The sequence below is a fragment of the Pleurodeles waltl genome, chromosome 8 (genome assembly GCF_031143425.1).
Source record: "Pleurodeles waltl isolate 20211129_DDA chromosome 8, aPleWal1.hap1.20221129, whole genome shotgun sequence".
Classification (NCBI taxonomy): Eukaryota; Metazoa; Chordata; class Amphibia; order Caudata; family Salamandridae; genus Pleurodeles; species Pleurodeles waltl.
Window position 1 is genome coordinate 1,057,057,625 of NC_090447.1, and position 24,811 is coordinate 1,057,082,435.

Below are 24,811 nucleotides of genomic sequence, written 5' to 3' on the forward strand. Positions count from 1 at the left end.
CCGGACACTTTACCACTGCTGACCAGTGCTGAAGTGTAAGTTTTCCCTGTATAAATCATATGTGTGCCTTGGCTTATCCATAATTGGCATATTTGATTTACTAGTAAGTCCCTACTAAAGTGCACTAGAGGTGCCTGTAAATCAAATGCTGTTAGTGGGCCTGCAGCCCTGGTTGTGCCACCCACATTAGTAGCGCTGAAGATATGGCTCAGACCTGCCACTGCAGTGTCTGTGAGTACAGTTTTAAAATGCAAATTTGACTTGGCAAGTGTACCCACTTGCCAGGCCTAAACCTTCCCTTTTTATACATGTAAGGAACCCCTAAGTTAGGCCCTAGGTAGCACCATGGGCAGTGTGCAGTGCATGATAAAGGTGGGACATGTACTTATGTGTTTTACATGCCCTGACAGTGAAATACTGACAAATTTGTTTTTCACTGTTGAACGACCTTTCTCTCTCATAGTTTAACATGGGGGCTGCCTTTAAATATTATTTAAGCACAGATGCCCTTTGGTAGCAGATAGACATGTGGAGTTTGGGTCTCTGAACTCCCAATTTAAAAATACATGTTTTAGAGAAGTTGTTTTTTAGATTGTGTGTTTGAAAATGTCACTTTTAGAAAGTAGGCATTTTCTTGCTTAAACCATTCTGTGACTCTGCTAGTTTGTGGATTCCCTGTCTGGGTCAGTTTGACAGCTAGACTGAGGGGAGCGGAGGAGAAGAGTGGTCACATACACCTGAAAGGGCTGTGCCTGCCCTCACACAATGCAGTCTCCCACACTGTGGAGTGTGTCTGGGGTCTGGCCTGGGCAAGGCAGGATCTTGAAAACAACAGAAACTTCTCTTTGAAATAGGCCTACTTCAAAGGTGGAAAGGGGTGTAAGAAGAGCACCCAAAACCCCTCAAAATCAGATTACTTCTGGAACCAAGAGGAACCTCTGCCCGGGAGAAGAGCTGTAGAAGCTGGAGGAGGAGTACTGCCTCTTTGCATGTGGCTGTGCTTTGCTGGGTTTGCCTGCAGTAGCTGCTTATAACTGAGAGAGGACAAAGACTGACTTTTGTGTGACTTCCCACTGTTGAAGAATCTCCAAGGTCTTGAACTGAGCTTGCCTCCTGATGTTGAAGTCTTAGGGAGGGACAACAAAGATTTCTCTCTGCCAGCACTTTGGCTTACTGCTGAGAGCCCTGCTTTCCAAGTGGTGCCCTAACCTGTCTCTGTGCCCTTGAAAGGCGAAGCTGGTGGAAAAGGACAGGAATCCAGGCAAATACCACTGTGAGGGGAAACTTTCGAAGCACCACCGACTCGCTGCTGATAAATGACACACCGCTGGCCTCCCGGCTTAATTTGACGCTCAACCTGCATTGCTGCTGGGAGATCGACGCAACATGGCTGGAGAAACGACGTGCAACATCCGCAGCGGATGTTGTTAACGGTGCAAGCCTCCACGCAGCGCGGTTTCTTGACACTGTGCAACTGGATTTCAATGCAACATTGCTGGGTGTGGAAAATCAAAGCAAAGCCTGCCAGGACCTGAGGTGCATATCTGGAATTACGCATTACTCTCTTGCAGGAGAGAAGAAACAACACACGCTGTCCTGCCCAGAAGGAGAATGACGCATAGTACCACCTGTGAGTGAGAAATCAACACATAGCTGGCCTTTTCCGATGCACACTCACCTGTGCAGCTTTATTTTGACGCTACCCAGGTACTTTTGTGCGCTAACAGCGTTCTCACTGTATTCTAGGGATTTAAGACTCTTATTCTTTTTAATATTCATATCTTGACTTCTGCATGCTGGATTCTTGTCATTTCGGTCTTGTTTTGTTTAGATAAATATTATCTATTTTTCCAAACCTGTGTTGTGTTGTTTTGTAGTGTTTTCAATGAGTTAGTGTGTGTGTTGGTACAAATACTTTACACATTGCTTCTGAATTTAAGCCTGCCTACTCGTGCCAAGCTGCCAAGGAGGTGAGCTGGGGTTAAATGAGGGTGATTCTCCTTTACCATGACTAGAATGAGGGTCCTTGCTTGGACAGGGGGTAACATTTCTAACAACAAGGAATTTCTTTGAAGAGAAGAAGGCCCTCATTATCAACATGGCGGTCCGGATCGCCATGCCAGCAGTGGCGGAAATATCACCACCAGCATGGCAGTCCGGACTGCCATATTCTGAACAAAGGGAGATCGACCCAGGCGGAACTCCGCCACCGCTAGTCTACCGCCACCAGGTAATCTGATGATGGCGGAGTTCCTTATCCGACAGCGCAGCACTGCAAGCAGCGCTGCCCCCCTGATAAAGAACCTGTGTTCCCCCAGCCTTTCCCTGGTGGTTTCCCCTGCCAAGTTAAGGCTGCCAGAAGGGATGCCCCAGGGCCCCACTTGGCACGGGCAGTGCAGGGGCCCCCATGCACAGCCCTGTCACGCATGTTACTTCCCGATTAATAGGCAGTGATATGTGCAAAGGGTGCTGCTGCACCCGCCGCACTGCTACATTGACGACAGCTCCACGTTGATGTTCCAACCACCATCACCGAACTCAGTGGGATTTCCCGCCGAGTTTGTAATGAGGGCCAAAGTCTTTTTGGCCCTGAGACTTCAGAAAACAGAAGGCAAGCTCAATCCAAGCATGTAGGAGGCTGGACTGGCTTGTAGTGAGTACCAAGGGGTACTTGCACCTTGCACCAGGCCCAGTTATCCCTTATTAGTGTATAGGGTGTCTAGCAGCTTAGGCTGATAGATAATGGTAGCTTAGCAGAGCAGCTTAGGCTGAACTAGGAGACGTGTGAAGCTACTACAGTACCACTTAGTGTCATATGCACAATATCATGAGAAAACACAATACACAGTTATACTAAAAATAAAGGTACTTTATTTTTATGACAATATGCCAAAGTATCTTAGAGTGTACCCTCAGTGAGAGGATAGGAAATATACACAAGATATATATACACAATAGCAAAAATATGCAGTATAGTCTTAGAAAACAGTGCAAACAATGTATAGTTACAATAGGATGCAATGGGGAAACATAGGGATAGGGGCAACACAAACCATATACTCCAAAAGTGGAATGCGAACCACGAATGGACCCCAAACCTATGTGACCTTGTAGAGGGTCACTGGGACTATTAGAAAATAGTAAGAGTTAGAAAAATAACCCTCCCCAAGACCCTGAAAAGTGAGTGCAAAGTGCACTAAAGTTCCCCTAAGGACAAAGAAGTCGTGTTAGAGGAATAATGCAGGAAAGACACAAACCAGCAATGCAACAACTGTGGATTTCCAATCTCGGGTACCTGTGGAACAAGGGGACCAAGTCCAAAAGTCACAAGCAAGTCGGAGATGGGCAGATGCCCAGGAAATGCCAGCTGCGGGTGCAAAGAAGCTTCGACTGGACAGAAGAAGCTGAGGTTTCTGTAGGAACGAAAATGGCTAGAGACTTCCCTTTTGGTGGACGGATCCAACTTGCCTTGGAAAGTCGTGCAGAAGTGTTTTCCCGCCGGAAGGACGCCAACAAGCCTTGCTAGTTGCAAATCGTGCATTTGGCGTTTTTGGACGCTGCTGGGGCCCAGGAGGGACCAGGAGATCGCAAATTGGACCTGAAGAGAGAGGGGACGTCGAGCAAGACAATGAGCCCTCACTGAAGCAGGTAGCACCCGGAGAAGTGCCAGAAACAGGCACTAGGAGGATGCGTGAAACGGTGCTCACCGAAGTTGCACAAAGGAGTCCCACGTCGCCGGAGACCAACTTAGAAAGTCGTGCAATGCAGGTTAGAGTGCCGTGGACCCAGGCTTGGCTGTGCATGAAGGGCTTCCGCCGGAAGTGCACAGGGGCCGGAGTAGCTGCAAAGTCGCGGTTCCCAGCAATGCAGCCCAGCGAGGTGAGGCAAGGACTTACCTCCACCAAACTTGGACTGAAGAGTCACTGGACTGTGGGGGTCACTTGGACAGAGTTGCTGGATTCGAGGGACCTCGCTCGTCGTTCTGAGAGGAGACCCAAGGGACCGGTAATGCAGCTTTTTGGTGCCTGCGGTTGCAGGGGGAAGATTCCGTCGACCCACGGGAGATTTCTTCGGAGCTTCTGGTGCAGAGAGGAGGCAGGCTACCCCCACAGCATGCACAAGCAGGAAAACAGTCGAGAAGGCGGCAGGATCAGCGTTACAGAGTTGCAGTAGTCGTCTTTGCTACTATGTTGCAGGTTTGCAGGCTTCCAGCGCGGTCAGCAGTCGTTTCCTTATCAGAAGGTGAAGAGAGAGATGCAGAGGAACTCGGATGAGCTCTTGCATTCGTTATCTAAAGTTTCCCCAGAGACAGAGACCCTAAATAGCCAGAAAAGAGGGTTTGGCTCCCTAGGAGAGAGGATAGGCTACTAACACCTGAAGGAGCCTATCAGCAGGAGTCTCTGACGTCACCTGGTGGCACTGGCCACTCAGAGCAGTCCAGTGTGCCAGCAGCACCTCTGTTTCCAAGATGGCAGAGGTCTGGAGCACACTGGAGGAGCTCTGGACACCTCCCAGGGGAGGTGCAGGTCAGGGGAGTGGTCACTCCCCTTTCCTTTGTCCAGTTTCGCGCCAGAGCAGGGCTAAGGGGTCCCCTGAACCGGTGTAGACTGGCTTATGCAGAATTGGGCACCTCTGTGCCCAACAAAGCATTTCCAGAGGCTGGGGGAGGCTACTCCTCCCCTGCCTTCACACCATTTTCCAAAGGGAGAGGGTGTCACACCCTCTCTCAGAGGAAGTTCTTTGTTCTGCCATCCTGGGCCAGGCCTGGCTGGACCCCAGGAGGGCAGATGCCTGTCTGAGGGGTTGGCAGCAGCAGCAGCTGCAGTGAAACCCCAGGAAGGGCAGTTTGGCAGTACCAGGGTCTGTGCTACAGACCACTGGGATCATGGAATTGTACCAACAATGCCAGGATGGCATAGAGGGGGCAATTCCATGATCTTAGACATGTTACATGGCCATATTCGGAGTTACCATTGTGAAGCTACATATAGGTAGTAACCTATATGTAGTGCACGCGTGTAATGGTGTCCCCGCACTCACAAAGTTCAGGGAATTGGCTCTGAACAATGTGGGGGCACCTTGGCTAGTGCCAGGGTGCCCTCACACTAAGTAACTTTGCACCTAACCTTTACCAGGTAAAGGTTAGACATATAGGTGACTTATAAGTTACTTAAGTGCAGTGTAAAATGGCTGTGAAATAACGTGGACGTTATTTCACTCAGGCTGCAGTGGCAGGCCTGTGTAAGAATTGTCAGAGCTCCCTATGGGTGGCAAAAGAAATGCTGCTGCCCATAGGGATCTCCTGGAACCCCAATACCCTGGGTACCTCAGTACCATATACTAGGGAATTATAAGGGTGTTCCAGTAAGCCAATGTAAATTGGTAAAATTGGTCACTAGCCTGTTAGTGACAATTTGAAAGTAATGAGAGAGCATAACCACTGAGGTTCTGGTTAGCAGAGCCTCAGTGAGACAGTTAGGCACCACACAGGGAACATATACATGCACACCTATGAGCACTGGGGCCCTGTGTGACAGGGTCCCAGTGACACATACATATAGGCCACAAACCTATGCGCACTGGGGTCCTGACCAGCAGGATCCCAGTGACACATAACAAACATACTGAAAACATAGTGTTTTCACTATGAGCACTGAGGCCTGGCTATCAGGATCCCAGTGAGACAGTGAAAACAGTGACAAACACCCTGACATACACTCACAAACAGGCCAAAAGTGGGGGTAACAAGGCTAGAAAGAGGCTACCTTCTCACACAACCCCCCCCAAACGAAGGACAATAAGGCTAACCTTGGCCAGTTGAGACTTTATTGTCTAAGTGGTGATAAGTAGAGAGTAGCTCTGCAATAGACTGGTTACTCCCTTTATCATCCACTATATGGTTACTTCCCTGTGGGGATGTAAACCACCCTGTTTGAAGTTTTTTAGCTAAGCAACAATGTGAAGATGTATTTTCAGAGTTTCTATCAGTAAGTTTTAGTTTAGAGCAGTGGGAATTGTCCACTGAACCTATTTGTAGTGATGGAAATGCCAGACAGGGATGCTGTCTCAGAAAAGCCATAGCTGGGCAAAAACTTTGTCCATCTGGCTGGAAGAGAGAACAGGGATGCTGTTTCTCTTGAGTTGGAGCAGGGCAGGGATGCTGTCCTATGAGCTCCACACTAGGGCAGGGATGCTGTCCTAAGTGTTGTGAGGTAGTGCAGGGTTTCTGCACTAAAGTTTCTCTGGGAGGGTTGGAGGGATGCTCCATGTTAACTAAAATGGTGCTGTTTTTCTCATCAATGTTAGTTATCCCACAGAAAGGTACTTCCACCTCAGGGAGTCCAGCTTTGCCAGCTGATGATTCCCTTGGAACAGGTGCCACCCCAGGAGAGGTTTCTCCCACCACAGGAATAGTATCCTGAATGGTAGGGTGGTTAGGGGATACTGTGATACCCTTTTTACCTGTTGATGGAGAGGGATCCTGAGTTTTCAGGCCTTCTCTCCTTTGCTTTTTCATTTCACTTGAAATGAGAGGGAACAATTCCTCAGGGATGCCCAGCATGGCTGCATGGGCATAAAACTCTACATCAGCCCAACCTGAGGCCTCTATGTCATTACCTAAGAGACAGTCTACAGGTAAGCTAGGTGATACCACCACCTGCTTAGGGCCAGTAACTCCACCCCAACTAAACTGAATTATAGCTAAGGGAAGAAACTTAGTGGAGTTATGGACATCAATAATCTTATACTGTTGTCCAATGATGTGTTGTTCAGGAGGCACTAGGTTTTCAGTCACCAAAGTGAAACTGGCACCTGTGTCCCTGTAGGCCAAGGCCTCAACACCATTTATTGAAACTGTCTGCCTGTACTTATCCATTGTAAGGGGACAAGCAGCCAGTGTGGCAAGGCCAATGCCACTAGGTGTGACAGAAACTGTCTTGGGAGTGACTACCCCAGTTTCTACTATGGACCCAAAAGTGAACCCAACTACACCCTTAACTTGACTGTTGCCAGCAGTCCCACCACTAGTACCACTACTGCTAGGGGCACTAGAGCTTGATGTATTAGTGGTGGTAGGCTCAGGGGGTTTACCTGGACAGGACTTATCCCCTGGCCTATGGCCTCTGTTTTTACACACAAAGCACCAAGGCTTTTTAATGTGTGCAGGTTGAGAAGAAGAGGAAGGATTAGTTTTATCCCCACCCTCTGAAGAGTGTTTAAGATTTGAAGTGGGATCTTTGGTTTTACCCTTATCCCCATGCTTATCTTGAAATGTTTCACCATCTTTCTTCTTATTGCCATCTTTGTCACCCCCTGTATGAACTTTTCTGTTCACCCTTGTTCTGACCCATTTGTCTGCCTTCTTTCCCAATTCTTGGGGAGAGGTCAGATCAGAGTCTACCAGGTACTGGTGCAACAAATCAGACACACAATTATTAAGTATATGCTCTCTCAGGATTGTGTTATACAGGCTTTCATAATCAGTAACTTTACTGCCATGTAACCACCCCTCCAAGGCCTTCACTGAATGGTCAATGAAATCAACCCAGTCTTGTGAAGACTCCTTTTTGGTCTCTCTGAACTTTATCCTGTACTGTTCAGTGGTTAAGCCATAACCATCCAGGAGTGCATTCTTAAGAACTTGGAAATTATTAGCATCATTTTCTTTCACAGTAAGGAGCCTATCCCTACCTTTTCCACTAAATGATAGCCATAGGATAGCAGCCCACTGCCTTTGAGGGACATCCTGTACAACACAGGCCCTCTCAAGTGCAGCAAACCACTTGTTAATGTCATCCCCCTCCTTATAAGGGGGAACTATCTTGTGCAGATTCCTGGAATCATGCTCTTTTGCAGGATGACTATGGGGAATACTGCTGCTGCCACCATGGGTATCTAAACCCAACTTCTGTCTTTCCTTCTCTAATTCAAAAGACTGTCTATCCAAATCCAGCTGTTGCTTTTTAAGCTTCAGTCTGGTGTGTTCCACCCTCAACTTATTGAGTTCCCTCTCTAACATTCTGTCATCAGGGTTGGTGGGAGGGACCTTTCTAGAAACAGAGCTATGATGGGAATGAACAGAAGGAGACCTGTCCCTTACAGAAGCCACCCTAACAGCTTGGTTAACAGAAACATTACTACCAGTATGGTGAGAATAAATGCTTTTGCTATGATGTGAGACAACACTATTTATTTGGTGTGGCTCATCATCATTACCATCTATGCTAGATTGTCTAGTAATGGGCAGGCTAGGAAGTTTCATTCCTGAATCTTTTCCTGGGGGAGTCCCTGAATCAGATTGGGAACTATTAGGTACTTTTTCAACAGATGGGCACCTATGGCCTTATCCTGTTCTCTAAGCATGTTAAGTAACAGTTCCAAGGAAGGATTCTTCCCTACACTCAAACCTCTCTCTATACAGAGACTCCTTGCTCTTTTCCAGCTAAGGTTGTCATATGCAAGTTTGGACAGATCAACACTTTGGCCTGTGCCAGACATTTTTTAGAGGGAGTTAAAGTGATAGAAAAAGAGAAAAAAGTTTTCAGAACTTTTTGGAAAGACAGAAAAAAAACTTTTTAAACTTTTAAGAACTTTTTGAAAGTTTAGAAGTACTTTTCAGCACTTAGAAAAGAGTGAAAAGAGGAAATGCAAAACTTTTTGGCTATGTGTATATACACTGACCTTGTTTTGTATATTTTTCTCTTATGAAAAGTACAATGACAAGAGTGGTAAGTAGTCTCAAGCACTTATCCCACCGCTGCCACCAATGTAGGAGGCTGGACTGGCTTGTAGTGAGTACCAAGGGGTACTTGCACCTTGCACCAGGCCCAGTTATCCCTTATTAGTGTATAGGGTGTCTAGCAGCTTAGGCTGATAGATAATGGTATCTTAGCAGAGCAGCTTAGGCTGAACTAGGAGACGTGTGAAGCTACTACAGTACCACTTAGTGTCATATGCACAATATCATGAGAAAACACAATACACAGTTATACTAAAAATAAAGGTACTTTATTTTTATGACAATATGCCAAAGTATCTTAGAGTGTACCCTCAGTGAGAGGATAGGAAATATACACAAGATATATATACACAATAGCAAAAATATGCAGTATGGTCTTAGAAAACAGTGCAAACAATGTATAGTTACAATAGGATGCAATGGGGAAACATAGGGATAGGGGCAACACAAACCATATACTCCAAAAGTGGAATGCGAACCACGAATGGACCCCAAACCTATGTGACCTTGTAGAGGGTCGCTGGGACTATTAGAAAATAGTGAGAGTTAGAAAAATAACCCTCCCCAAGACCCTGAAAAGTGAGTGCAAAGTGCACTAAAGTTCCCCTAAGGACAAAGAAGTCGTGTTAGAGGAATAATGCAGGAAAGACACAAACCAGCAATGCAACAACTGTGGATTTCCAATCTCGGGTACCTATGGAACAAGGGGACCAAGTCCAAAAGTCACAAGCAAGTCGGAGATGGGCAGATGCCCAGGAAATGCCAGCTGCGGGTGCAAAGAAGCTTCGACTGGACAGAAGAAGCTGAGGTTTCTGCAGGAACGAAAAGGGCTAGAGACTTCTCCTTTGGTGGACGGATTCTTTTCGCCTTGGAGAGTCGTGCAGAAGTGTTTTCTGCCGGAAGGACGCCAACAAGCCTTGCTAGTTGCAAATCATGCGTTTGGCGTTTTTGGATGCTGCTGGGGCCCAGGAGGGACCAGGAGGTCGCAAATTGGACCTGAAGAGAGAGGGGACGTCGAGCAAGACAAAGAGCCCTCACTGAAGCAGGTAGCACCCGGAGAAGTGCCAGAAACAGGCACTATGAGGATGCGTGAAACAGTGCTCACCAAAGTTGCACAAAGGAGTCCCACGTCGCCGGAGACCAACTTAGAAAGTCGTGCAATGCAGGTTAGAGTGCCGTGGACCCAGGCTTGGAAGTGCACAAAGGATTTCCGCCGGAAGTGCACAGGGGCCGGAGTAGCTGCAAAGTCGCGGTTCCCAGCAATGCAGCCCAGCGAGGTGAGGCAAGGACTTACCTCCACCAAACTTGGACTGAAGAGTCACTGGACTGTGGGGGTCACTTGGACAGAGTCACTGGATTCGAGGGACCTCGCTCGTCATTCTGAGAGGAGACCCAAGGGACCGGTAATGCAGCTTTTTGGTGCCTGCGGTTGCAGGGGGAAGATTCCGTCGACCCACGGGAGATTTCTTCGGAGCTTCTGGTGCAGAGAGGAGGCAGGCTACCCCCACAGCATGCACAAGCAGGAAAACAGTCGAGAAGGCGGCAGGATCAGCGTTACAGAGTTGCAGTAGTCGTCTATGCTACTATGTTGCAGGTTTGCAGGCTTCCAGCGCGGTCAGCAGTCGTTTCCTTATCAGAAGGTGAAGAGAGAGATGCAGAGGAACTCGGATGAGCTCTTGCATTCGTTATCTAAAGTTTCCCCAGAGACAGAGACCCTAAATAGCCAGAAAAGAGGGTTTGGCTACCTAGGAGAGAGGATAGGCTACTAACACCTGAAGGAGCCTATCAGCAGGAGTCTCTGACGTCACCTGGTGGCACTGGCCACTCAGAGCAGTCCAGTGTGCCAGCAGCACCTCTGTTTCCAAGATGGCAGAGGTCTGGAGCACACTGGAGGAGCTCTGGACACCTCCCAGGGGAGGTGCAGGTCAGGGGAGTGGTCACTCCCCTTTCCTTTGTCCAGTTTCGCGCCAGAGCAGGGCTAAGGGGTCCCCTAAACCGGTGTAGACTGGCTTATGCAGAATTGGGCACCTCTGTGCCCAACAAAGAATTTCCAGAGGCTGGGGGAGGCTACTCCTCCCCTGCCTTCACACCATTTTCCAAAGGGAGAGGGTGTCACACCCTCTCTCAGAGGAAGTTCTTTGTTCTGCCATCCTGGGCCAGGCCTGGCTGGACCCCAGGAGGGCAGATGCCTGTCTGAGGGGTTGGCAGCAGCAGCAGCTGCAGTGAAACCCCAGGAAGGGCAGTTTGGCAGTACCAGGGTCTGTGCTAAAGACCACTGGGATCATGGAATTGTACCAACAATGCCAGGATGGCATAGAGGGGGCAATTCCATGATCTTAGACATGTTACATGGCCATATTCGGAGTTACCATTGTGAAGCTACATATAGGTAGTGACCTATATGTAGTGCACGCGTGTAATGGTGTCCCCGCACTCACAAAGTTCAGGGAATTGGCTCTGAACAATGTGGGGGCACCTTGGCTAGTGCCAGGGTGCCCTCACACTAAGTAACTTTGCACCTAACCTTTACCAGGTAAAGGTTAGACATATAGGTGACTTATAAGTTACTTAAGTGCAGTGTAAAATGGCTGTGAAATAACGTGGATGTTATTTCACTCAGGCTGCAGTGGCAGGCCTGTGTAAGAATTGTCAGAGCTACCTATGGGTGGCAAAAGAAATGCTGCAGCCCATAGGGATCTCCTGGAACCCCAATACCCTGGGTACCTCAGTACCATATACTAGGGAATTATAAGGGTGTTCCAGTAAGCCAATGTAAATTGGTAAAATTGGTCACTAGCCTGTTAGTGACAATTTGAAAGTAATGAGAGAGCATAACCACTGAGGTTCTGGTTAGCAGAGCCTCAGTGAGACAGTTAGGCACCACACAGGGAACATATACATGCACACCTATGAGCACTGGGGCCCTGTGTGACAGGGTCCCAGTGACACATACATATAGGCCACAAACCTATGCGCACTGGGGTCCTGACCAGCAGGATCCCAGTGACACATAACAAACATACTGAAAACAGTGTTTTCACTATGAGCACTGAGGCCTGGCTATCAGGATCCCAGTGAGACAGTGAAAACAGTGACAAACACCCTGACATACACTCACAAACAGGCCAAAAGTGGGGGTAACAAGGCTAGAAAAAGGCTACCTTCTCACACAACCCCCCCCAAACGAAGGACAATAAGGCTAACCTTGGCCAGTTGAGACTTTATTGTCTAAGTGGTGATAAGTAGAGAGTAGCTCTGCAATAGACTGGTTACTCCCTTTATCATCCACTATATGGTTACTTCCCTGTGGGGATGTAAACCACCCTGTTTGAAGTTTTTTAGCTAAGCAACAATGTGAAGATGTATTTTCAGAGTTTCTATCAGTAAGTTTTAGTTTAGAGCAGTGGGAATTGTCCACTGAACCTATTTGTAGTGATGGAAATGCCAGACAGGGATGCTGTCTCAGAAAAGCCATAGCTGGGCAAAAACTTTGTCCATCTGGCTGGAAGAGAGAACAGGGATGCTGTTTCTCTTGAGTTGGAGCAGGGCAGGGATGCTGTCCTATGAGCTCCACACTAGGGCAGGGATGCTGTCCTAAGTGTTGTGAGGTAGTGCAGGGTTTCTGCACTAAAGTTTCTCTGGGAGGGTTGGAGGGATGCTCCATGTTAACTAAAATGGTGCTGTTTTTCTCATCAATGTTAGTTATCCCACAGAGAGGTACTTCCACCTCAGGGAGTCCAGCTTTGCCAGCTGATGATTCCCTTGGAACAGGTGCCACCCCAGGAGAGGTTTCTCCCACCACAGGAATAGTATCCTGAATGGTAGGGTGGTTAGGGGATACTGTGATACCCTTTCTACCTGTTGATGGAGAGGGATCCTGAGTTTTCAGGCCTTCTCTCCTTTGCTTTTTCATTTCACTTGAAATGAGAGGGAACAATTCCTCAGGGATGCCCAGCATGGCTGCATGGGCATAAAACTCTACATCAGCCCAACCTGAGGCCTCTATGTCATTACCTAAGAGACAGTCTACAGGTAAGCTAGGTGATACCACCACCTGCTTAGGGCCAGTAACTCCACCCCAACTAAACTGAATTATAGCTAAGGGAAGAAACTTAGTGGAGTTATGGACATCAATAATCTTATACTGTTGTCCAATGATGTGTTGTTCAGGAGGCACTAGGTTTTCAGTCACCAAAGTGAAACTGGCACCTGTGTCCCTGTAGGCCAAGGCCTCAACACCATTTATTGAAACTGTCTGCCTGTACTTATCCATTGTAAGGGGACAAGCAGCCAGTGTGGCAAGGCCAATGCCACTAGGTGTGACAGAAACTGTCTTGGGAGTGACTACCCCAGTTTCTACTATGGACCCAAAAGTGAACCCAACTACACCCTTAACTTGACTGTTGCCAGCAGTCCCACCACTAGTACCACTACTGCTAGGGGCACTAGAGCTTGATGTATTAGTGGTGGTAGGCTCAGGGGGTTTACCTGGACAGGACTTATCCCCTGGCCTATGGCCTCTGTTTTTACACACAAAGCACCAAGGCTTTTTAATGTGTGCAGGTTGAGAAGAAGAGGAAGGATTAGTTTTATCCCCACCCTCTGAAGAGTGTTTAAGAGTTGAAGTGGGATCTTTGGTTTTACCCTTATCCCCATGCTTATCTTGAGATTTTTCACCATCTTTCTTCTTATTGCCATCTTTGTCACCACCTGTATGAACTTTTCTGTTCACCCTTGTTCTGACCCATTTGTCTGCCTTCTTTCCCAATTCTTGGGGAGAGGTCAGATCAGAGTCTACCAGGTACTGGTGCAACAAATCAGACACACAATTATTAAGTATATGCTCTCTCAGGATTGTGTTATACAGGCTTTCATAATCAGTAACTTTACTGCCATGTAACCACCCCTCCAAGGCCTTCACTGAATGGTCAATGAAATCAACCCAGTCTTGTGAAGACTCCTTTTTGGTCTCTCTGAACTTTACCCTGTACTGTTCAGTGGTTAAGCCATAACCATCCAGGAGTGCATTCTTAAGAACTTGGAAATTATTAGCATCATTTTCTTTCACAGTAAGGAGCCTATCCCTACCTTTTCCACTAAATGATAGCCATAGGATAGCAGCCCACTGCCTTTGAGGGACATCCTGTACAACACAGGCCCTCTCAAGTGCAGCAAACCACTTGTTAATGTCATCCCCCTCCTTATAAGGGGGAACTATCTTGTGCAGATTCCTGGAATCATGCTCTTTTGCAGGATGACTATGGGGAATACTGCTGCTGCCACCATGGGTATCTAAACCCAACTTCTGTCTTTCCTTCTCTAATTCAAAAGACTGTCTATCCAAATCCAGCTGTTGCTTTTTAAGCTTCAGTCTGGTTTGTTCCACCCTCAACTTATTGAGTTCCCTCTCTAACATTCTGTCATCAGGGTTGGTGGGAGGGACCTTTCTAGAAACAGAGCTATGATGGGAATAAACAGAAGGAGACCTGTCCCTTACAGAAGCCACCCTAACAGCTTGGTTAACAGAAACATTACTACCAGTATGGTGAGAATAAATGCTTTTGCTATGATGTGAGACAACACTATTTATTTGGTGTGGCTCATCATCATTACCATCTATGCTAGATTGTCTAGTAATGGGCAGGCTAGGAAGTTTCTTTCCTGAATCTTTTCCTGGGGGAGTCCCTGAATCAGATTGGGAACTATTAGGTACTTTTTCAACAGATGGGGCACCTATGGCCTTATCCTGTTCTCTAAGCATGTTAAGTAACAGTTCCAAGGAAGGATTCTTCCCTACACTCAAACCTCTCTCTATACAGAGACTCCTTGCTCTTTTCCAGCTAAGGTTGTCATATGCAAGTTTGGACAGATCAACACTTTGGCCTGTGCCAGACATTTTTTAGAGAGAGTTAAAGTGATATAAAAAGAGAAAAAAGTTTTCAGAACTTTTTGGAAAGACAGAAAAAAAACTTTTTAAACTTTTAAGAACTTTTTGAAAGTTTAGAAGTACTTTTCAGCACTTAGAAAAGAGTGAAAAGAGGAAATGCAAAACTTTTTGGCTATATGTATATACACTGACCTTGTTTTGTATATTTTTCTCTTATGAAAAGTACAATGACAAGAGTGGTAAGTAGTCTCAAGCACTTATCCCACCGCTGCCACCAATGTAGGAGGCTGGACTGGCTTGTAGTGAGTACCGAGGGGTACTTGCACCTTGCACCAGGCCCAGTTATCCCTTATTAGTGTATAGGGTGTCTAGCAGCTTAGGCTGATAGATAATGGTAGCTTAGCAGAGCAGCTTAGGCTGAACTAGGAGACGTGTGAAGCTACTACAGTACCACTTATTGTCATATGCACAATATCATGAGAAAACACAATACACAGTTATACTAAAAATAAAGGTACTTTATTTTTATGACAATATGCCAAAGTATCTTAGAGTGTACCCTCAGTGAGAGGATAGGAAATATACACAAGATATATATACACAATAGCAAAAATATGCAGTATAGTCTTAGAAAACAGTGCAAACAATGTATAGTTACAATAGGATGCAATGGGGAAACATAGGGATAGGGGCAACACAAACCATATACTCCAAAAGTGGAATGCGAACCACGAATGGACCCCAAACCTATGTGACCTTGTAGAGGGTCGCTGGGACTATTAGAAAATAGTGAGAGTTAGAAAAATAACCCTCCCCAAGACCCTGAAAAGTGAGTGCAAAGTGCACTAAAGTTCCCCTAAGGACAAAGAAGTCGTGTTAGAGGAATAATGCAGGAAAGACACAAACCAGCAATGCAACAACTGTGGATTTCCAATCTCGGGTACCTGTGGAACAAGGGGACCAAGTCCAAAAGTCACAAGCAAGTCGGAGATGGGCAGATGCCCAGGAAATGCCAGCTGCGGGTGCAAAGAAGCTTCGACTGGACAGAAGAAGCTGAGGTTTCTGCAGGAACGAAAAGGGCTAGAGACTTCCCCTTTGGTGGACGGATTCCGCTCGCTTTGGCGAGTCGTGCAGAAGTGTTTTCCCGCCGGAAGGACGCCAACAAGCCTTGCTAGTTGCAAATTGTGCATTTGGCGTTTTTGGACGCTGCTGGGGCCCAGGAGGGACCAGGAGGTCGCAAATTGGAACTGAAGAGAGAGGGGATGTCGAGCAAGACAAAGAGCCCTCACTGAAGCAGGTAGCACCCGGAGAAGTGCCAGAAACAGGCACTACGAGGATGCGTGAAACGGTGCTCACCGAAGTTGCACAAAGGAGTCTCACGTCGCCGGAGACCAACTTAGAAAGTCGTGCAATGCAGGTTAGAGTGCCGTGGACGCAGGCTTGGCTGTGCACGAAGGATTTCCGCCGGAAGTGCACAGGGGCCGGAGTAGCTGCAAAGTCGCGGTTCCCAGCAATGCAGCCCAGCGAGGTGAGGCAAGGACTTACCTCCACCAAACTTGGACTGAAGAGTCACTGGACTGTGGGGGTCACTTGGACAGAGTCACTCGATTCAAGGGACCTCGCTCATCGTTCTGAGAGGAGACCCAAGGGACCGGTAATACAGCTTTTTGGTGCCTGCGGTTGCAGGGGGAAGATTCCGTCGACCCACGGGAGATTTCTTCGGAGCTTCTGGTGCAGAGAGGAGGCAGGCTACCCCCACAGCATGCACAAGCAGGAAAACAGTCGAGAAGGCGGCAGGATCAGCGTTACAGAGTTGCAGTAGTCGTCTTTGCTACTATGTTGCAGGTTTGCAGGCTTCCAGCGCGGTCAGCAGTCGTTTCCTTATCAGAAGGTGAAGAGAGAGATGCAGAGGAACTCGGATGAGCTCTTGCATTCGTTATCTAAAGTTTCCCCAGAGACAGAGACCCTAAATAGCCAGAAAAGAGGGTTTGGCTACCTAGGAGAGAGGATAGGCTACTAACACCTGAAGGAGCCTATCAGCAGGAGTCTCTGACGTCACCTGGTGGCACTGTCCACTCAGAGCAGTCCAGTGTGCCAGCAGCACCTCTGTTTCCAAGATGGCAGAGGTCTGGAGCACACTGGAGGAGCTCTGGACACCTCCCAGGGGAGGTGCAGGTCAGGGGAGTGGTCACTCCCCTTTCCTTTGTCCAGTTTCGCGCCAGAGCAGGGCTAAGGGGTCCCCTGAACCGGTGTAGACTGGCTTATGCAGAATTGGGCACCTCTGTGCCCAACAAAGCATTTCCAGAGGCTGGGGGAGGCTACTCCTCCCCTGCCTTCACACCATTTTCCAAAGGGAGAGGGTGTCACACCCTCTCTCAGAGGAAGTTCTTTGTTCTGCCATCCTGGGCCAGGCCTGGCTGGACCCCAGGAGGGCAGATGCCTGTCTGAGGGGTTGGCAGCAGCAGCAGCTGCAGTGAAACCCCAGGAAGGGCAGTTTGGCAGTACCAGGGTCTGTGCTACAGACCACTGGGATCATGGAATTGTACCAACAATGCCAGGATGGCATAGAGGGGGCAATTCCATGATCTTAGACATGTTACATGGCCATATTCGGAGTTACCATTGTGAAGCTACATATAGGTAGTGACCTATATGTAGTGCACGCGTGTAATGGTGTCCCCGCACTCACAAAGTTCAGGGAATTGGCTCTGAACAATGTGGGGGCACCTTAGCTAGTGCCAGGGTGCCCTCACACTAAGTAACTTTGCACCTAACCTTTACCAGGTAAAGGTTAGACATATAGGTGACTTATAAGTTACTTAAGTGCAGTGTAAAATGGCTGTGAAATAACGTGGTCGTTATTTCACTCAGGCTGCAGTGGCAGGCCTGTGTAAGAATTGTCAGAGCTACCTATGGGTGGCAAAAGAAATGCTGCAGCCCATAGGGATCTCCTGGAACCCCAATACCCTCGGTACCTCAGTACCATATACTAGGGAATTATAAGGGTGTTCCAGTAAGCCAATGTAAATTGGTAAAATTGGTCACTAGCCTGTTAGTGACAATTTGAAAGTAATGAGAGAGCATAACCACTGAGGTTCTGGTTAGCAGAGCCTCAGTGAGACAGTTAGGCACCACACAGGGAACATATACATGCACACCTATGAGCACTGGGGCCCTGTGTGACAGGGTCCCAGTGACACATACATATAGGCCACAAACCTATGCGCACTGGGGTCCTGACCAGCAGGATCCCAGTGACACATAACAAACATACTGAAAACATAGTGTTTTCACTATGAGCACTGAGGCCTGGCTATCAGGATCCCAGTGAGACAGTGAAAACAGTGACAAACACCCTGACATACACTCACAAACAGGCCAAAAGTGGGGGTAACAAGGCTAGAAAGAGGCTACCTTCTCACAAAGCACTTGCAGAGCACTTCTCAGCAAAGTCAGAGGCCAGCAAGGCAGCAGGGCAATAGTATGGCAGCACTCCTTCACAGCAAAGCAGTCAAAATTAGTCCCTTGGGCAGCCAGGCAGTTCCTCCTGACAGTTTGCAGTTTCTGGTCCAGAAGTGTCTGATTTGGTGGGGTCAGAGACTCAGTTTATATACACAGAAATGCCTTTGAATTGGGGGAGTCTTCAAAAAGTGGTTTTGAAGTGCACTAGGTCCCCTTTCAGTACAAGTCTGTCTGCCAAGGTCCCAGTAGGGGGTTTGGCAGTCTATTGTGTGAGGGCAGGATACTAGCTTTTGAAATGTAAGAGTCAGGCTTTCCACCCTTCTAGCCCAGGAAGACCCATTCAGTATGCAGATGAGTGCAGGTGTGACTGAGTGTCCTGTGTTTGTGGTTGTTCTGGGTGTAATGCACAAGGAAGCTGTCAACCAGCCAAGCCCAGACATTGATTGGAGACAGGCTGTAAGGCACAGATGGATCTCAGTGTAGGGAAATATTCACTTTCTAAAAGAGGCATTTCTAAAATAGCAATAGAAAATCCAACCTCACCAATAAGCAGGATTTTCTTTTACCTTTCTGGCCATACTTAGGGGCATATTTATACTCTGTCTACGCCGAATGTGCGTCAAAAATTTTGACGCATATTTGGCTCAAACCTTGCCCCATATTTAAACTTTGACGCCTGAGGATGTCAAAATCCCGCCTTGTGTCATTTTCTGGATTCGGGAAACCACCTGGCGTTAATTATATGTAAGGTAGGCGTTCCCGTCCAAAAAATGACTTAAACGCCCGTGCGTCGTATTTATGCTACCAGGCAAAAATCCCGCACTGCCGGGAGGCAGAGGAGAAAATGATGCACAGCCCGATTTGTGTCAAAATTTAATGCCTGGGTCAGGGCGGGCATTAAAATGGGGCAAACACACCTGCATTCAATCAGAATGCACAGAAGCAACAGCAGAGTAGCAAAAGGAAGACATGGAGGTGCTTCTCATCCAGCGTGCACGCAGACGCAGAGCACAGCAACAACAACGGCAGCTACCACAACACCAGCAGGGACCCCAAAGGCAATGCAGAAGGGAGGAGAGGATATTCCGCACCAGGACAACCTTTCATGACCTCAGGGAACATGACATCATCCATAGGTACAGGTTGAACTGGCAAGCCATTCAGCAGCTGCTGCGCAACATTGAGCCACAGTTGGCACCCAGCTTGCTGATACCCTGCATCATCCCAACAGAAACCAAGCTGCTAGCTGTACTACACATGTTGGCAAGTGGCTCCTTTCAAACCAATGGCGCCGTGGTTGCTGGGATATGCCCAAAGTACTGAATGCCATCATCAGACTCACACCCCGCCACATCTGCTTCCCAAACACACAGCAGAAGCAACAGGAGACAAAACAGGGGTTTTACCTCATTAATGGATTTCCACACATCTTTGGTGCCATTGACTGCACACATGTATGCCTTGTTCCACCTGCTGCAACTGAACCCCTTTACCGCAACAGGAAGCCCACACACTCCATCAATGTGCATGCCATTGTGGATCACCAGGAAATTGATCACCAATATCGTGGCAAAGTATCCTGGGAGTGTACATGACTCATTCATCTTCCGTCACTGTACCATCAATCAACACTTCGAGGATGGACGATATGGCAATGGACTACTTGTTGGTAAGTACAGAAACCTACTTATATACACACTGCACAGCAACACTCTAGGAAAACAACACATACAGCACAACAGCGACATTTGAACAGGAACACACTGAGGTTGTGACACCGCTAGGCATGTTTGATAGGTCTGCAGTGAACGTGTCACACATCTGAAATTAGTGTACGGTCTAATGTCAAGACGACAATGATCTCAACGTATGGAGAGGTTTCGCTAATTGTTACCTTGGAAAATGTAAGCGTCTCACTGATGTTTAAATGAATCCATTGCATATGTCTAAAGGTATGGGATGTCCAGGGTACATAGATGCTAACGTGTTACCACCACTGTCAAATTGAATCTGTGTATGGAACTATCATCTCACCCCCAGTGAAGACACAGGAACACCTGTATCACAAGTCACAATGCTAGGGAGTGCAAACTGTACTGCAAATCCCAAAACATACTGCTGACAACCAGTCAGCAGGCAAACACTCATTCAGCCAAGGAAACAACCCAATGCAGATGGTACCAGGAATCAACACAACAACAGAAAAGAGTCACAGACAACTACTGCCATGCAAGGTGATATTAATGGGGCAAGCTACATCAACATGATCCCAATCATTTTCTCTTTCAGCTGATCAGGGGTTTGGGATCCAGCCATGGATTATGACACCGTTTGGCAACCCAAGCACTGCAGCAGAGCTTCAATGAGGCACATAGGAGGACATGCACCATAGTCGAGAGGACCGTTGGGATCCTCAAGTCGAGATTCAGGTGCCTTGACATCACTGGTGGCAGCCTCCTATATTCACCAGAAATGGTCTGCAAGATCATTTTAACATGTGCCATCCTGCACAATATTTGTGTACGAAGGAACATTCCCCTATTGGAACCAGAGCCACAAATGCCTGAAGAGGAGGAAGAGGAGGATGCTGGCCAGGAACATGAGGAGGAACGACAAAATACAGCTGCTGGATTGAGTAAACGCCAACATAATGTGAACAATTTATTTTGAAACAACTCTCCATCACCACTGTATCAACATATGTAAATAAACACCGATAATAATCACCATATCATGGTCTGGGTAATCATTTTTTCTCACCTTTATCTCTAAATATCAGAATAAGAGTGCAGCCTCATGGAGCATTGCTGACATACTGATCAGGACACAGAAATTTCCAAAGCAATTGTGATGCGTATTATACAACAGTCACATTCACACACACTGTAAATTACATATCCTGTACATTTCACCTTTGAAGGGCAATAGCAGATGACCACACCTATGTCGCACATATATGTTGGCAACATTGTTCATCGCAGCATATGGCACACAACTAAGACACCATCAGTCAATAAGGGAAAAAAAAGCCTCATACATGAGGCAGTGGATGTGCTATTTCATTGGTAACAGGAATGTATGACCAGACCCTTGACAGCAGTAAGTCGTACAGCACCTATCTTTGCAAGAACTATCTGTGACTAGAGTTCCATATAAGCAGAACATAGATAGCACAAGTGCCACACCTATGATAAGCATTGCGCACATGACATTCCATGCACATGTCAGCCCATGTCCTAACTCCTGACACACCCATGCTCCTGGTCTCACCCCACCTGTCTTAAAAGGTCCCTGGAATGGTAATATGTGTACCCAGATATTCCCTCCTCTACACACACACGGACTAACAATAGTAATCCACTGTGCTTCATCCTTTCGTATGGTATGCCATAGTCATAGTACATATGTCTGCATGGACGTCAGGTCAAATAATGCACTGGCTTGTATTCTCTAAGCCCTGTTATCACCTGTAGATTGCTTCCCATGTAAAAAGGTACTGTTGGCCATTTGAACTCAAATCTCACCTACAGGACTTGTGAGAAACTGATGCAGCACACACCTATGAGTACCTCCATGCAGACCACCCATTTGAACATGCACTACCCTTGCAGATGCTTGGAACAGCATAGAAGCTGCCATTTTGTCGATTACACTGTTATGCATTGCTAGAAAAATACGCAGTGTAACACAGCCCTTGGGTTTATGTGTCACCTTCCAAAACACAGGACAAACACAGTTTTCCATGTCAACTGTCTTGTTCTTCCTCCGACCAGTCTTAGTCAGACCACTGAGTATGTACCTTGTGAAATTGCTGGATCATCCTGGCAGCCTGACTGGCACCTGTCTGTGCGTTACCCTAAAGGTTCCTTGTGGCTACATATGTAGCAGACTTGCTTTCCCAACCCTCACCTTCCTCCGGGGGTATTTTGTCATGCGCTTCCTCAATGCATACTCAAATACATTGTATAGCATAATCTGCTATTTTTATTGTACCATAATTGGGAACTTGTCTCCAAATACCCAAATCATGGCCTACCCCTTGTCTGGGTCTCATGAATGCATGAGCGACAAAGTGTGACAGTGTACCAGGGCCGTATGCAGGGATTGGGTATGGTGCCTCCAGCAGAACCAGCAACCTCTGATAATGTGCATGAAAAGTCCACACATGTTAGGACCCTGACAGTTCACATGCTGAATCACATTGCTCACAACATATCGATGGCCTGTGTGTGCTGAATAGCTGCAAGATTAATCAACACAGAGGCTATGATGTTCCCAAATGCAGTGGGAACTTTACAGGCCAACCTGTGTACAAATGTTGTAATGAAACCTGCCGGAACATGACTCCTGAGATATGATCTCACTCAGCACACCAAGCTGCCCTGTTGACAGTCTCATAACACGTCTGCAGAGACAAGGTGGGACCATCCCCATGTGGGTTCTTATGTCCTCATTGGCTTTACTTACATTGATCTCCGAAGCATCCTCAGTAGATACAGAAATAGCCGCCACTGACTCATGATGGGACCTTGACGTAACTGTGACAACATAGACCGCTATAAATATACAGGATCAACATTGGACCACACACATGAACCAGACACCTCTGTGCAATTGATCACTTGAAATATGTGGCCACGTGCTGCTTTGTCTGCTGGTCCACCACTGCCACAGGAGAGTTGTGGCTCAGTCATATGACCACAACTGTGGCATGATATTACATTTGTACTTCCGTGTCAATAACATGGTACCTACTTAGTCTGTACATGTGCCTGACTCACGGTGGGTTCACCAACAAGTGCCTAGGAAGCAGTATCCAAATTTCCAGGACATGTGATGGGCAAGTTTTGGACCATTGACATGAACAAGCGTCTGCCATCTATCCGGTGCATGCTTTGTCATTTTTGGTGTTTACGTTACCCAAAAACTAGGAAGTGCACACAACAGATGTTGCTAGATGTATGACCAACACATGCCCTCTCTCATTTCCACACTGACTTGCATCTGAGGGTTGGACACATTGACTTCACATTCATACAAGCAGATTTACAATAATGCATTTTGTGATGCACACACACTGGGTCAACAACTACATTAGTAGCCAAGGCACACACATTGAGCCATAGGCATTGAAGTATTGTACTTATGTGCGTCACATTGCTATCCTCTCCTGATGCCAAAAATGCCCAATTTGTGCAACACATACTTGTAGGCCACACGTATGGCCATCTAGTGTGTCAGTCAAGAGTGAAAATCCTGTGAATGAAGTAGCGGATCATGGTCTGCAGTAGTATGATGTCTCACGTGTGCCCATACACTGTCATGACCAAAGTGGGTGCAATCAGCCTATCTCAGTTGTGTCACAAATGTAACATAACATTAAAATGGTAAAATGACCCAAACCCAGTTAATGACCTGAAATATTTACGCATATGCGTAAAAAAATGACACTTATACCCCAAAAACGATGCATAATGCCCTGAAAACACCATTGACTCTTCCACACTGTACCTCAGAAAATTGGTTATGTGTTAAACTATTTCCAAACATATGAATGCAGGCTCATTTCTATTCCTGTGCGTCGAAACAAATGACGCCCAGACTGTATGCGTATTTTTTTTTTTTACGCATAACGATAAAAACGCCCGCCATTTTAGGCAGAAAGTGATGCAATAGGATATCCTGTTTACAGATTATGTACAGTGGGTTGTCTTTCACTTTTACTTTGCAGTCTGTGATACTTCCTGATTGTGTGGCTGTGTTGAGAGTTTTGTCTGGTCAAATTATACTTTTGTCTCCTGTGTGGTCCATTTGTTGTCATTTTGTGAATACAATATTGTTGTTGTATCCTGTCTGAGTGTGTTTTGTGTACAATTGTGTTGTATAGTATTGTGTTTGTTTTTTTGGGAGTCTGTTGTGGGTAGTGTTAGTTTGGGTCTAGTTGGGCTGTTTTAATTGTTTAGTTTAAGTTTTTCATATTCTACTTTCCCTCTATTCTCCTGTGTTCCCCTTTATCCCCTATTTACCTTTTGCTGCTAAGATGTTGGGTAGGCCTCGCCTTGGCAAGATGGGTAAGGAGGAGTTGGGTGGTTTTATATGGCTGGTGTGCTATTTCCTCCCCCTTATGATTGAGGCAGGTGGGTGCGTGATACAGGGGTATCACACTGAGGCACGGAGGCTGCAACGCATTTATCGTACACCAAGGAATGCCCACCAGCTGAAGCACCGCTGGGATGACCTCATCTCCAGGGAGCAAGATCTGCTGGACCACCTGGGGATTGGGATTGGTGGCCCTGTTGGTGAGTACAAATCATGTAATGTGCACGATTAAATGCTCTGTAGTGACATCAGATGATTTTTACAATATCTGACGGCAATGTTTTTGAGCGTGTGGAATGCTTTGGAAACATACAGGGTCATTTATGTACTATGTTAAGGACAACAATTGCTAGCTGTTAGGAAGCAAGAGCACTGCAAACTTACTGAATACTTTTGCTTTATGTAAGTTTGTGCCGCCTTTGTGTCAAACAGCAACACAAATCAGGAGTCAATTATGTATAGATATAGGTCACATTTGTGAGGTATAGAAATTTCAAATTCATTACCAACATTTGTTGACGCAACAGCTAGACTGACTTTTGAAACACTACATGAGGCTGAGAATGAGTGCAGGCTTCACGTCAATTGATGATAGCAATGTGGCCTGGTGAATGTGTAAGGAA